The following is a 13,412-nucleotide window of genomic DNA, read 5'->3' on the forward strand; positions in this document are numbered from 1 at the left end:
CAGCGCATCATTTTTCAGGAACATTTTGAATAACTGGAAAAAAAAGAAATGGAAATGCAAGAAAAGTCATAGTCCGAGAACACGCCCGAACTCCCTGTGGGTTGTGTTTCACGGAGGCGAGGACTTGTGCCGCCGTTAGAGGGGTGAAGAGGACGAGGAAAGGGATCCTACCTGGTACCCTCTCCACTCCGCCTTGTGGGCCCCGCCAAATCCAGCCAGGGCCTGGGAAAGACTGCGGCTTACGCACGCCAATAAATAAGCCAACTTGCAGGCAGACGTGGTATGATTGCTGAAGCAGCTGAGCGTGTCTTCATGTCCATTGTCCACAGCCGTGGTCTGGGACTGCTCTTCCCCATTCCAATGGGCAAAGGCATCAGAAAGAGCTCGGGGCCCCTGGGATGGACACTAATACTCATTCATATTTGATCTCAGGGCTGTTCGTTCCCCAGCCCAGGTGCTGTGGCCTCGTGGTTCCCGCAGCCCAGCCTTCCCCAGGCCCCACCCCTTTGCCTGTCACCGAGTTCCCCGGATCAATTTCTTGCACGTTCGATCACACCTTGTTACCTGCTTTTCAGAATATCTTGACTAAAATAAAGAGCGTTTCAGAAGATACCAGAATGTCTGACGCTTCTTATTGTCTTTCATGTAAAAATAGTTGTTTTTGTCAGTCTGTTTTCTTTAAAAGAGATGTAGTGACTGAGAGGTCAGTCTGGCCTCGTGCACGCTGTCCATCGTGACTGGGAGTTGCAACAAGCTGGAGAGTTGTGGCCAAGTAGCAAGGCTTCTGGGGGCTCCCAGGAACGCTGAGTCTGGGTCTGGATGGGCCTGGGCCTCTGAATTTGGTGAGTAAATTACCTTCTCACCATTGTATATGCTGGATGGTTGTTGTAATGATCCAAGAAGCTGGAATCATCTTGCCTTCTTGAAGAGGCCTTTTCTGACCCCTGGGGACTGTGGCCTCTCCCTCTTGACACCCATGTCCTGTCCTTGCTGGTCCCCCCCCCCAGTACGGCATATATTATATATATATATATAAATTCACTCACTCACTTGCCTATTGTACATCTCCCTCTGCCAGAACAGGAGCCCGCGAAAGAGGGACTGTATCTTCTGTTCACCGCTGTAATTTCTAGAACAGAATTCAGCCAACTACAGCCCATGGGCCAAATATAGCCCAACACCAATTTTTGTAAATATGGTTTCACTGGAACATAGTCCTCTGTTTCTATATTGTCTGTGACCACTTTTTCGCCCTACTCATTTGTGACAGAGACAAGGATGGCCTGCAAAATCTGAACTATTGTCTCTCTAGCCCTTTAGAGAAAAAGCTTGCATGCAGACCTTCGGTATAGAAAAGTTCCTGGTGCAGAGTATATGCTCAATAAACATTCACTCATTTATTCAGCAGTGTGTCTGTGACAAAACGAGAGCTCAGAAATGATAAATGTTATATTGGGTTTGATTACACGTGAGTTTGGCCCAGTCGGAAAGAAACCCCTAGAAACTCGTAATGCACAGCGTTCGTCCAAGTGCTAAGTGTGATTCGCTACGATTGCAGGTAGGAAGGAGCAGATGGTGTCTTTACCTTCTTTCGTTGGGGAGGAAAGAGAAAGGACTGTAAGGGGAGGTGTTGTCGTCTCCTTTCGTTGGCACTTAATTTTCGTGCTTGCTTCGCATCCTCAGTACCAATCAAAATAATCCTCCCTACTTAGGAAATGGGGTTCTTCTATCGCTTTTTGAGAAGTGATATTCCCGGCACCAGGGCTCAGGCCTCTGGCATCCACTAAGGTGTAGGGTCTGGCTGATCGTTGGCTGGCCACACAGAAGGGGCTCTGGTTGGAAGTCATGCTCGCCATCATTACCCTGAAATTGATTTTTAAATTGTGCATTAGTGTATTCATAAGGGAACATCTGCTTTTTTTGCCAAGAGCAAAATTGTGAAGTTGGGAAACTTTATCCACAGAATCTCTGCCTTTTCCCTTCTTCTTTGACTTTAAAGGCAAGATTCTTACCGTTTGGGGAGGGGTTTTTTTGTTGTTGTTTGTTTTTGTTTTTTTGAGATATGGACGGGCTGGCCGTCTGCTGACGCCTATACACCATTCTAAGAAGGAAGTTTTTAAATGCAAAAGACAAAGGATAAGAAAGAAAACCATAGGGTTGCAAAAGCAATGAATTTTATTGAAATTTCTGTTATCAAAACTTAAAAAAAAAATTCTCATAGTACCTTATGACTTCTTTATGAAAATGCTGTGGCTCATAATGTCAAAGTCACGCTGAGATGGAACAACATCTGAAAATGCTTGTAAGTGCGACGTGATACGAAAAACCAGCGAGGGGGAAAGGAGCCAGAGATGCTGCTGAGGGGACGTTGACTGTTGCCTACATTCACCATGGAAGGAACAACTAAATTTCACTTAGTGCTTACAGGTGGCCAAGATTTAACTTTTCATCCTTCCTCCTTCATGGACTCTCCGCCCTTTTAAACGTCAAGCATGAAGTCTCCTGGAGCACACTCTGTTCTGTTCCTTCTTTCTGAAAGTTGACCTCACCTTCCGTCCCCTTAGCCTTAGAGTGAATGTAAGTCCGTGACTTTTATCAAGAAGAGGTACCCTTTAAACCGTAAACACTGACAATAAAATAAAATGAAAAAAATTAAAATTAAACGGTGCCACTCAACTGCAAGAGAGATCTTGTCTTCCTTTTCAAGAGATTTCCAGCCATAGTTAGTGCCATTGTACTAGGAATTGTACTTATGCCCGTAATGGGTCTGTGTTCACGTTGCTCCGTTTGGTCCTGGCTGGTGCACATTCTAAGACCAGGGAGATAGATGTAGAACTGCCAAATTTGCAATGAATCTGTTAGGCAGCAGGAGGCCTCCGTTGGCCCTTTGCAAAATAATTCATGTAGCCTTATGGAAATTTGCCTTCTGCGCTTCTTCACTATCTTGCTTTTAGGTGCATTTGTTACTAAGAGGTTGTTCTAATGGAGTACTGTATTGTTTTTGTTGATAAAATAATAATGATATTTTTGCAGTCACTGTGCATCTTTCTTTGCTCCCTGGCTTTGTTTGCACAGGAAAATTAAAGGAACAAATGGCCGTTTAGTGCTTTTCCACCTCTGCAGTCAAAATCAGCAGGAAGAGAACAGGCTTAGAATTATCAATGAGCCACAGCAACAGGTCATGAGACCATGCAAAGCACAGTGCACTTGAGGGAGGGAGCTGCAGTCGCCACTCTGGCAGCTTGGAGCTTGGGGAGCTCCACGATGGAAGCTGTGGAAACCCACAGAAATAAAGAAGTGTCTGTCCACTTGTCCTTCTCACTGAGCCATTTTGGGGACAGCCAAATGACAAACCTGTGTTTCACTTACTCAATTGCTACTTCCCTCCCATTTCTTTCTTGCTGGCAGACACCTTTCTCTCTTTCCTCCCAAGAAATGAGTTTTTAGGCGCTTAACCATGTCCCATTCCATGATACAAAGAGGTCATGGGGCTAGAGTATTCTAGTTGGTATCATTTTTTAAGGCCAAAACAAAATGAACTCTAAACATAACTCATCGTAACAGTAACATAGTAACAGACAATAAACAGAAAACTGAAGGAATTTAACATTTAACAGACTCTTTCTGACGGAACTCCCAGAACTATGCCACCCAGAGCACGAGTGGGTTCAGGACCACGTGAGGAGCCCAACAGCCAGCATCGTCCATCGAGAGTCTGGCCAGGGGGAAAACACATGTTGGCTGCAGTAACCAGAGTTCTTAATGATACAGTTGATTGCATTCTGGATCAAGCCCCTTCTCAGGATGTGACCAGTAAGTGAACGTTTGCAGACCCGTGCTAACATGCAGACCACACGCTGAATGGCAATGTTCGAAAAGACGTGCTTCAGGGGCGCCTGGGGAGGCTCAGGCATTAAGCGTCTGCCTTCTGCTCGGGTCATGATTCCAGGGTCCTGGGATTGAGCCCCGCCTCAGGCTCCCTGCTTGGTGGAGAATCTGCTTCCCCCTCTCCCACTCCCCTTGCTTTGCTGTCTCTCACTCTCTGTCAAATGAATAAAAAAAAATCTTTAAAGGGAAAAGGATGTCCTTCAGAAAAGTTCTAGCAAGTAAAACTGATTGAGGAAAAAAAATGGCAGACAGAGACATCAATCTAAAAATAACAATAAGCACATTTTGAAGCTGATTGTTGAAGTTATGGGCAGAGTTAAAGAATTGTAAGGGGGTTCATTTGCAAACATATTGGTTGCCCTTCAAACTTCTTCAAGGTAAATATGCATATTAAAATTCTTTGGGCTTCCAAAAGATCTAGAAAGCATAACATCCAAACTGGTAGAGAAGAAATCGAATGAAGAAATACAAACAACAAAAACAGACTTCAGTCATTCCCAGGAGGAAAATCAGGAGAGAAAAGGAAAGATCCAAAAAAATGTAACACAAAGGAAAAGAAAAAACAATGTGGAGGAAATGAATTCACACGTATCAGTGATCACAGTATTGACCCAAACTTTCTAGTTAAAGAGACAAAACATAAGAACTCAGAAAACCTGAAACCAAAAGATAGGAAGGAAGAGAGATGTCAGACAAACACGAATTTAGTTGTATTTAGGAAAAACTAATACAATAATAATACATACAATTGGGGAAGCTCTACTAACACAGAAGAATATATACTTTAAGGGGGAAAGGGCATTTTAAAAGTAAAGATATTAATTACATGTTGATAAACCTCTTCACTAAGAAGATATAGCAACTTAAAATGTGTATCCACCTAGTTCTATAACTTCAAAACACAGAAAATGTAAGGATATACACACACAGCATTTCAGCACGACAAGAGGTTGGTGACAGTCCACCATTCACCCAAGCTCTCCTAGTGGCCGGGGATGGAGAGAACAAGGAGGCCAGCCTCCACGCTTATGGGTTAGGCATGCATGTGCACCAAATGCTTACAAGGTCTTCACGGGGAAAAGAACACAAGGAAGAGGACGGCCACCATGAAGAAAGCGGGAGCAGCTGCTCGTCCCCGTTCAGAAAAGGAGGCAGAAGTTGAGGTGTGGAGAGAGCAGCCTCAGCCTGTCTTCCTCGGGCGTCATCTCTGAGAACGGTCGTCACCTACCTAGGCACAGTGGACGCTGGGGAAGTGGCTTCCATGCCCTCCAATCTCCTGACCTGCACCGGTGTGCTCATATCTGAATTTCCAGAATTCAATCCGTCTTTAATTTCAGCTTCTACTGGGAATGGTTGAGGATCAAGAAATTACCAGGTATGAACAGACTGGCACGGATGAGTAAAGCTGGAGAGGGAGGTGCACATAGGGTAGGATAAAAGGAAAGACCAGGAAAAAACCCAAGCACATACACAAGCCATTCATGGCCAGAGGGGTGTCCCTCCTATTTCGCTCATAATTCATTTATACAGGGGCTTCTTCTTCCCTCAGATCCTGTCTTAAAGTAATCAATACTTTTGCCAATACTTGACAATTCAGATTAAAATTTATTATGATCATGTGTCAGACACTACCGAGTGATCTCCCTCCCATATGGGGCCACCATCGATGACCCCTGGCCATTGACTTTGCTTGTTCTTGCCTTGGTGACGCACTCCATCAGGCCCCAATGCCTCAAGTCCTCGCCAGTTTCTTTCCACCTTTCCAAATGTTGTGCAACTTCCAAAGCCCACGTCAGGAGCCATGTATGCAGCCCTCCAGGTCCCAAAACTTCTCCCTTCGCTGAATCCACATACGGTTCACAGTCCTCAGCATGTACACATGCTGGGTTATGCCTTCCCTCCTCCGGAGTTCCCAGTCTTTCGTCCTGGGGCCACGTTTCAGGGCAGGATTCATGTTTAATACTTTCATTATGGCATCCAGAGGGGAAATTGCTCATTGACTGATTCACTGTTGGATTGATGGAGACACCAAAAGGAGTTAGAGCATATCTCGGATTCGTAACAGCCTGGAAATTCAATTATTTTATGAGGAAGGATCTGAATTTCAAAAAGGTGAATTTTGAAATTTATTTTGAAACCAGTTAATTCTCTAGCTAGCTCTTAAACTCCAGTATACCTTCTGAGTTGTGTGGAGTTTTAGTCTTCGTGAAAATAGTCTATTTATTCTTTTACCAGGTAAGATCCACGACTAACTTTACGAGAGTAGGTTTATTCCCAATTCTCCAAGCTTCTTACTTAGTTTTCTAGGTGATCATCATAATCAACTGTCCAGTGAATCAGGCATGTTGACATGAGCACAGATTTGGAAAGACTTGCGGAACTGCCCCGCCTCTCAAAAAAGGGTCATTTTCTTTGCCTTTGCTCACAAGAAACATCTTGATGTAACTAGATGAGAAATGAGGACATTTTGCCATCAAGCACCAAATCATAATACAGAACAAATGCAGTGTGCCGATGAGATGATCAGAGGAACAAACAGTAAGAAAAATGTCTTTGAGCTGCAGACTGAGAGCTTCCCAGATGTCATTGTAGGGAAATGAGCGAGAACTCATCGGGAGCTGTCCACAGGTGGAACAACAATGACATCCCAGCTACCTTGAGATCTTGTTTAATATGAAGTCTCCTGGGAGCAACCTGGGTGGCTCAGTCAGTGAAGCATCTGCCTCAGCATCTGGCTCAGGCTATGATCTCAGGGTCCTGGGATCGAGTCCCGCGTCAGACTCCTTGCTCAGCAGGGAGTCTATATTTCTCCCTCTCCCTCTGCCCCTCCTCTCTGGTCACGTTCTCTCTCTCTCTCAAATAAATAAATGAACATCCTTTTTTAAAAAAATGAAGACTCCTGGAGGAAAAGAATCTAGGGATAATTCAGCCTCTTTAACTGTAGAGAAGGAGCTCCGTATAAATATGGTAAACTCATTTCAATACCCACTTACTGTCTCTTTGATGTTTCTGGTGGCTGATGGCCGATGTAGCCCTTGTTCTCCCACATGCCCGGCCCCCTGTGGGTCAATCATCCATACCTCTACCTGTGACCTCTGGGGGAGCCACACACAACTGGGTCAGGACCCAGCCCACCACAGAACCAGAAAAATCGTCATCTACACCTGTCTGTCTGTCTGTCTATCTGGCTATCTATCTAATCTATCTGATGATAGCATCCTGGCATGGTATTTATGAACATGGGCTACCCTGTTATTGTGCTAATCTGTTCGGGGAAAAGATAGAGATAAAAGAGCATTTTATGGCTTCTGTCTTCTCCATTCTCAAATCTGGAAAGGAAGAAGGGGCTAATGAGACACACAAGATGGGTTTGGCCCCTGTACCCAGTGGTCTTCTTCTGACTTGATACAATGTTTCTTAAATGATGGAGGTGTTTCTGGGTGGGTGATGGAGTCATTCTTTTATCTCGGTCAAAGTATACCATGTAGATGACTGTTGGGTCTCTCTGGGCTGAACCTCATGCACATGTATGGTAGAGGGCATTCATTGTTGGGGAAATCGGAAAAAGCTCCAGGCAAGATGTTCGCATCTCTGGGCTCTTGTCTTCACTATGAACCTCATCGAGTCAGTAGGTCACACTTACCTTTCCTAGTTCTAAATGTTTTCGTCTGTGAAATTTGCTAACAGTCAGTACCGTCTTTAACTGACAGGACTATCGTGTCAAATCGAATTCTCCATGAGACAAGGCCTTGCACCTGTGAAGTACGGGACGCGCGCACACTGGGGGAAAGCCTTCGTAGCCAGGCAGGGTGGGTTGTGAGACAGGAGCGCACACTTCCGGGAACTGATCCTCTCCTCTCTGTCTTTGGTTCACACATACACGCGTGCACGCACACACACACACACACCCTCCTCTACCCTGTTACCCAACACCACGACCCCAGACTCCGTATTTCCCTCACTTGTCCCATAGTGTTTACCTCTCAGATCCCAAGTATTTGCCTCCGGCCTCCCCTAGGGGCCCCCATCCCATCCCAGGTGGTTTGCTGTGAGACCCCTGCTCTTTGCACACCGAATACCAGCTACACCTCGGGCGAGTTTCAGCATCGCTTGACTGTGGGCAAGAATCAGTCACCATCATTTGGGGATACTGTTCCTTTCACTCACCAGAAAGCATCCGAGTTGCGCACTGACCATGAAGGAAAAATGTAGCGTTCTCAAAGCCGTCTGCCGTCCATCATGAAGTTACTTGGTAATTAAAATGCCGTCTGTTTTGTTGGTGTTTCTTTAGTAATGCAGGCATGCCAAGAGAAAGATTGTCACTGCTGAGCTCATTTGATGAAAAAAAAAAAAAAAGAAAATGAGTTTTTTTAATTTGTTTTTATTCTAGACCATTTCTTAGGACTAAAAAGAATAACATTTGCTTACCGTAGCCACCCTTGTGATTAAAAAAAGGGTACTGTTCAAATACTAATGAAATAGATGATCGTGTGTTAGGAAAACAACTTTCAGTGGGAGAGTTAAATACCAATTTGGTACAGCTCTTATTAAAGGACTTTATTCCTGGATTTTGAGGGTCTCTTCATTTATCCATAATCCAGAAATAATGAATTTAGAGCTTAGATACACTTTAAGAACATTCCCAGGACCACTCTACAAAGCTCTTTAATGCTCATTACACATAATTTATTTGTAAGTTTACTTACTGGAGGATTTGTGGTTCAGTATTATGTTGGTTTTTAGTATAATGAGGATTTGCTACACCAGTATGTGTCCCAGATTATTGGACACCTGACTTCTTTTTCTTTCCTACCTTCTCCCCTTCCTCCCTTCTTTTCTTGCTACAATTTGTTCATTTATTCGGTTAAATGTTGCTGAGCACTACTGCTCACCAGCTGTAAGGATGCTGGTCTTTAGAGATGTCACGAGGATGGGAAAGCTCTGTGAGGACCCGGGGTGGGAAGGGAGGCACGTGCCTATCCCCGGAAGATCAGGGACAGCCTCCCCGAGTATGAACAGGAATCAATCAAAGGAAATGAAAGCAGAAGGAAGGTGACCACTGGGCACACCAGCCTCAGGAACAACCCGGTCTGGAGGAGACTCTTGCGACCCAAGTGTACTTGGAGGTTACAAGGAGACCGCTGCAGAGGGCTGGAATGAGAGCCCTACGGACAGACCTCATCCGTGGGCGGGGTTTCGTCCTCAGGGCGAAGGGCTGGGGTTGAGGGGACCTGTCTGCACTGTAGGGAACAAGAGGGGGAAGAAGGCCACAAGCCAGGGGTCCCGCAGGAGGAAGCTGAAGTAAACCCAGCAAAGACCAGAGAGACCAGGACTGGATGGAGCCTTCGAGTCTCTTTGAAGAGAAGTAAACATTTCAAGAGAAACAGAAGGTCAACAGAATTAAAAAAAAAAAACTGCCAAGAAGCCCAGGAGTGTGAGGACCTGAGACGATGCCGGCCATGACCGTGGCTGCTCACGGACAGGTGCACGGCTGCTCTTCCTCCCGGGCCCACCAAACTGCATTTCCCAGCTCACTGCAGGTCGACAGGAGCCCTGTGACCCTCTGGCTGATGTCCCGTGAGCGGGGACGATGCTTTCCACTTAGACCCCTGACCCCCTGTCATTGTCCCAGGTTTTGCCCCTACTCTCTTTGCCCCCATCTGCAGTGACCTTGGAGGGCGAGCCTGGTGGCTTCACGAGACAGAAGGTGCCTGGTCCCTGACTCTGCAGCAGAATCCCCACCCCGCGTTGAGCCAACAGACCCTCAACTGCCTGAAGCCATGGCAGGGCGAGGACTTTCTGTATGGAAGTGGGCACATCCTGACCCCTGCAGTGCCCACTGGCTTTAGCAGCAAGCAGTCTGTCGGTGACATGTGGAACTGTGTGCCGATAAATCAGAAAAGCTAACTCAGGAAGCCCGGCTGTGAAGGGAAGGAAGGATCATGCCCCAGCTGGGCAGCGGGAATAATATTTCTTGAAATACTTCGCATGCTTTCTCTTTGGTGTTTCCTTATTTGTGACCTCCCCTGCTGGGCCAGAGGAACCCATTTGCCCCATGGAGATTTAGGATTGTTACAGCCAAAATGCAAAGAGAAAGAAAAATATAGTGTATGGCTTTTGACATCCAGGATGGGACTTTGGAGTCTCAAAGCTGATTTGTTTCATCCACGGTGAGAAAATTGTTTTGAAAGCCAGATTTTGCAGAGAGAGAAAATAATTCGCAGTCACAAAGCTCTGTGTCTTCACGTTCAAGGGGCAGCCTGACAATCTGGTCGCTGAGTCACTACACACCGAAGCCGGTCTCAGCCCCTGGGAGGGACACAGTCCAAGACAGGTGATCCCACATGAACACGTGTCAGGTGTCCAGTAACCCCTTCTGTAGATGGGGGCTAACTTGTGCCCAGCCGTATTCATGCTTATATGGAAGGATCTTAAAACAAATTACTAACAACCCAGAAATGCAAAACCTCACCTGATTCTCCTGGGGTGGTATCACACACACAACTATACAATACCATACAAGAGAAAGGGGCCCTGGGTTAGAGACCTCGCTCTCTCTCCTGGGAGGAGGGGCACAGGGGGAGAAGGAACAGTCCGACGCCCGTGGTCAATCCCCGTATCTTCTCTCATTCTGTTTGGCATCCCTTACGGTGACTGTCCTTTGTTGTTCAAACAACTTGTGCTTGACTCGGGGCGATTCTTGACCTGGCAGTGTTCTTCCGGGACTCTGATGTGGACAGTTTCCAAGTCCTTTGCTGATCTTTGGAGATGAGCGGGCGACGTCACGAGGCGCCGACCAGCCTCAACGCGAAGTATCTGTCATGAGATTACGGAATGTGATGCTCTCTGCCCAGGTCACAGAGGGTCGGAAATGTTCGGATTCTTTATTTTGAGTTAAATATTGCCTTCTTCGGGCATTCTTTGTGGTTCTGGAGCAGGTGTACATGGAGGAGGGGGTCACAGAGTCACTGGCCGGGGCAGTGTGGAAATGCCGGGGACGGTGCTATGAGCCACCGTCCTGAGGCTGGAGGTCTCCTTGGACAATACACTGGCCCCACGTCCTCTCTAGCCTCTGGGGAGTTCTTTCTTTCCCTTTCCCGGCAGAGTTGCAGAAGCAGCAGTTTGTGTTGGATCTAATACGAAAGAGAGAATGCCACACAGGTCCTGTCTCTTTCTTCCTCTGAGGGTCTCCCAGAGGAGTTTAGTATCTTTCGATAATAAGTGTCTTTTAATCAAATAATAACAAGCTCAGTCTTTGTTGACTGACCGCCTTCTGGAATACACGTGGTTACTGGGAGAGGTAGCCTGTAAGTTAACCAGGTAGCCTAGAAGTTAACTAGCATTTTTAATCATGAAGGGGAAAGATGGGACCAACGGATGCTGGGAGCCTCAGGTGGGTGTTGGGGAGGACGAAAAAGAATTTAAGTGGTTCAAAAAAAGAATGGACTTTGAAGTCAAGACTTGCTCTAATTTTTTTTGGCAGAGCAGTAACGACTGTGGAAGTATGAAGGAATATGGAAAGGAGTTGACATGACCAGTACTGGAAAAACAAATTCTTTGAGAATTCACTGTTAGCATTAAATTGCTGCTAACTTTAGTATTAATGAAAAACTGTAGGTGCATAAACACAGCGTAAATATAGACATGCTTAAATGCGGCATAAATGGATATGATAACCATATATTTAATAGAGGAAATTTACAACATCAGCTGGACTCATTAAAAATCAGTTTAGATTTCCTCCAATAACTAAACTGAGAATAACACGTCTATTCAATAAAACACTGAGCTGTCATAGCAATAATGGTTATATAAACTGTACCATAAGCATTTCCCAACAATACTGGTTGTAATTACAGAGTGCGTACAATTTAATATCCTCCCTGTTTTTCTATTTTATGTGAAAATCACGTTTTCACCTAGGTGAGGAAGAAGTTCAACTAAACCTAATGAGGACATGTGAGGCCCCCTTGGCTGTAGGGTCATAATTAGCTGCTGGGAAAATTTTCCCAGTGGAAATAGCGAAACTGAGTAGGTGAGAAATGGGGTTCACTCCTCGGGGTCATTCTTTCTTGTACGACGTAGGTAGGACATTTCCCCTCTTTGTTGCCGCAGTTGATAAACAACTCCAGAGTGGTTCGCATTTCACTGTGACTGTGACATTGTGACGTGCTCACGTCCGTGCTGACTGGCTCGGCTGGCTCACTGATGCTTTCTTGAGGATGGGAAAGTTGGGCTCAGTGATCATACTTCTCTCAAGTGTGACATGATCTCAAGGGCACGTCTCGCAGATCTAGCTGGTTGGTGGATCTCTTCTAAAGAACTGGCTTCAGCGTCACCCTAGAATGTCCCAGGTTGGATGTATCCATATAACTGGGACTTCACTTGAGACTGAGAGTGTATCCACGGTCCCCACGACAGAATGAGCAAAGTGCTGATGAAGGCTACATTGGAACTGAGACCCAGCCCTATGTCACGTCTGTCCTCACGGTGCTCCTCCATTGCTGTCTCATCTCTGCATGACCGCACACGCATGCACACACAGGCACAGTGTTGATACACATCATATGACAGTTTGGCCTTCAGCATCCCTGAGAATGAGTATCTCTCCGGAGTGTTTGGAGATAAAAAACGGATCAACTCCAGAAGACACGGCTCTTACCTTTCCGTAAAATTGTCAGGATCTGAGTATTTGAATATCTTCTCCAGGCTTTATGTTTTCATTTCCAACGCTCATCAGAAGTTTTACCAAAATAATATTTCACACCTTTATAAATGTTCCAGAAATTATGAACAAATGAATTAATGCAGCAGGAACCCATTGTATAATTGCTTACCAAACTGACGTCTGTCATGTTCTCGGTGAATACTTACTTACTTCTTACCGAAACCCAAGATACTTTCTGACAAATTCATTTCATTACCCGAGCTGTACAATTTCTTTATATTGATCCAATAATTACAAGGAAAAATCACAGCCAAGAGATCTATCAAAACACATCCTTCTACCCCTTCAGTGATAATAAGCTCCATCTCATTTCGTCTGTACATTTTGATGGCACCCACACCCGTACACGAATAAGAACGTGTTTATCTCCTTTTTGTATCGCAGGATCGTAAATCTAACCAGCAAGAAAATGCAGAATAAAACCCAACAGTACAAAATCTCTTTTTTGGTTTGCCCTGTGATCTCTTTTCACAGCTAGGAATTCTGTATCTACAAACATCAATTTGAAAGTTATTTTTTTCTTCTTCTTTTAGCATTTAAAAAACATCTCCCCAACCAAGATAGTCTCTGTGAAGCCCCAACATGGTCACTCTTTTCTAGTCCTACTGAACCGTCCTCTATTTCTATATAGGGAATCCCTCTAAATGCACATCTCCTGGGGATGCTTGGCTGGCTCCTTTGGTAGAACGCGTGACTCTTCACTTCAGGGTTGGGAGTTCAAGGCCCACACTGGGTGTAGAGATTACTTTTAAAAAGTAAAATCAAGGGGCACCTGGGCAGCTCAGTCGGTTGAGCA

This window comes from Meles meles, chromosome 10, assembly GCF_922984935.1.
Source record: "Meles meles chromosome 10, mMelMel3.1 paternal haplotype, whole genome shotgun sequence".
Taxonomy (NCBI): Eukaryota; Metazoa; Chordata; class Mammalia; order Carnivora; family Mustelidae; genus Meles; species Meles meles.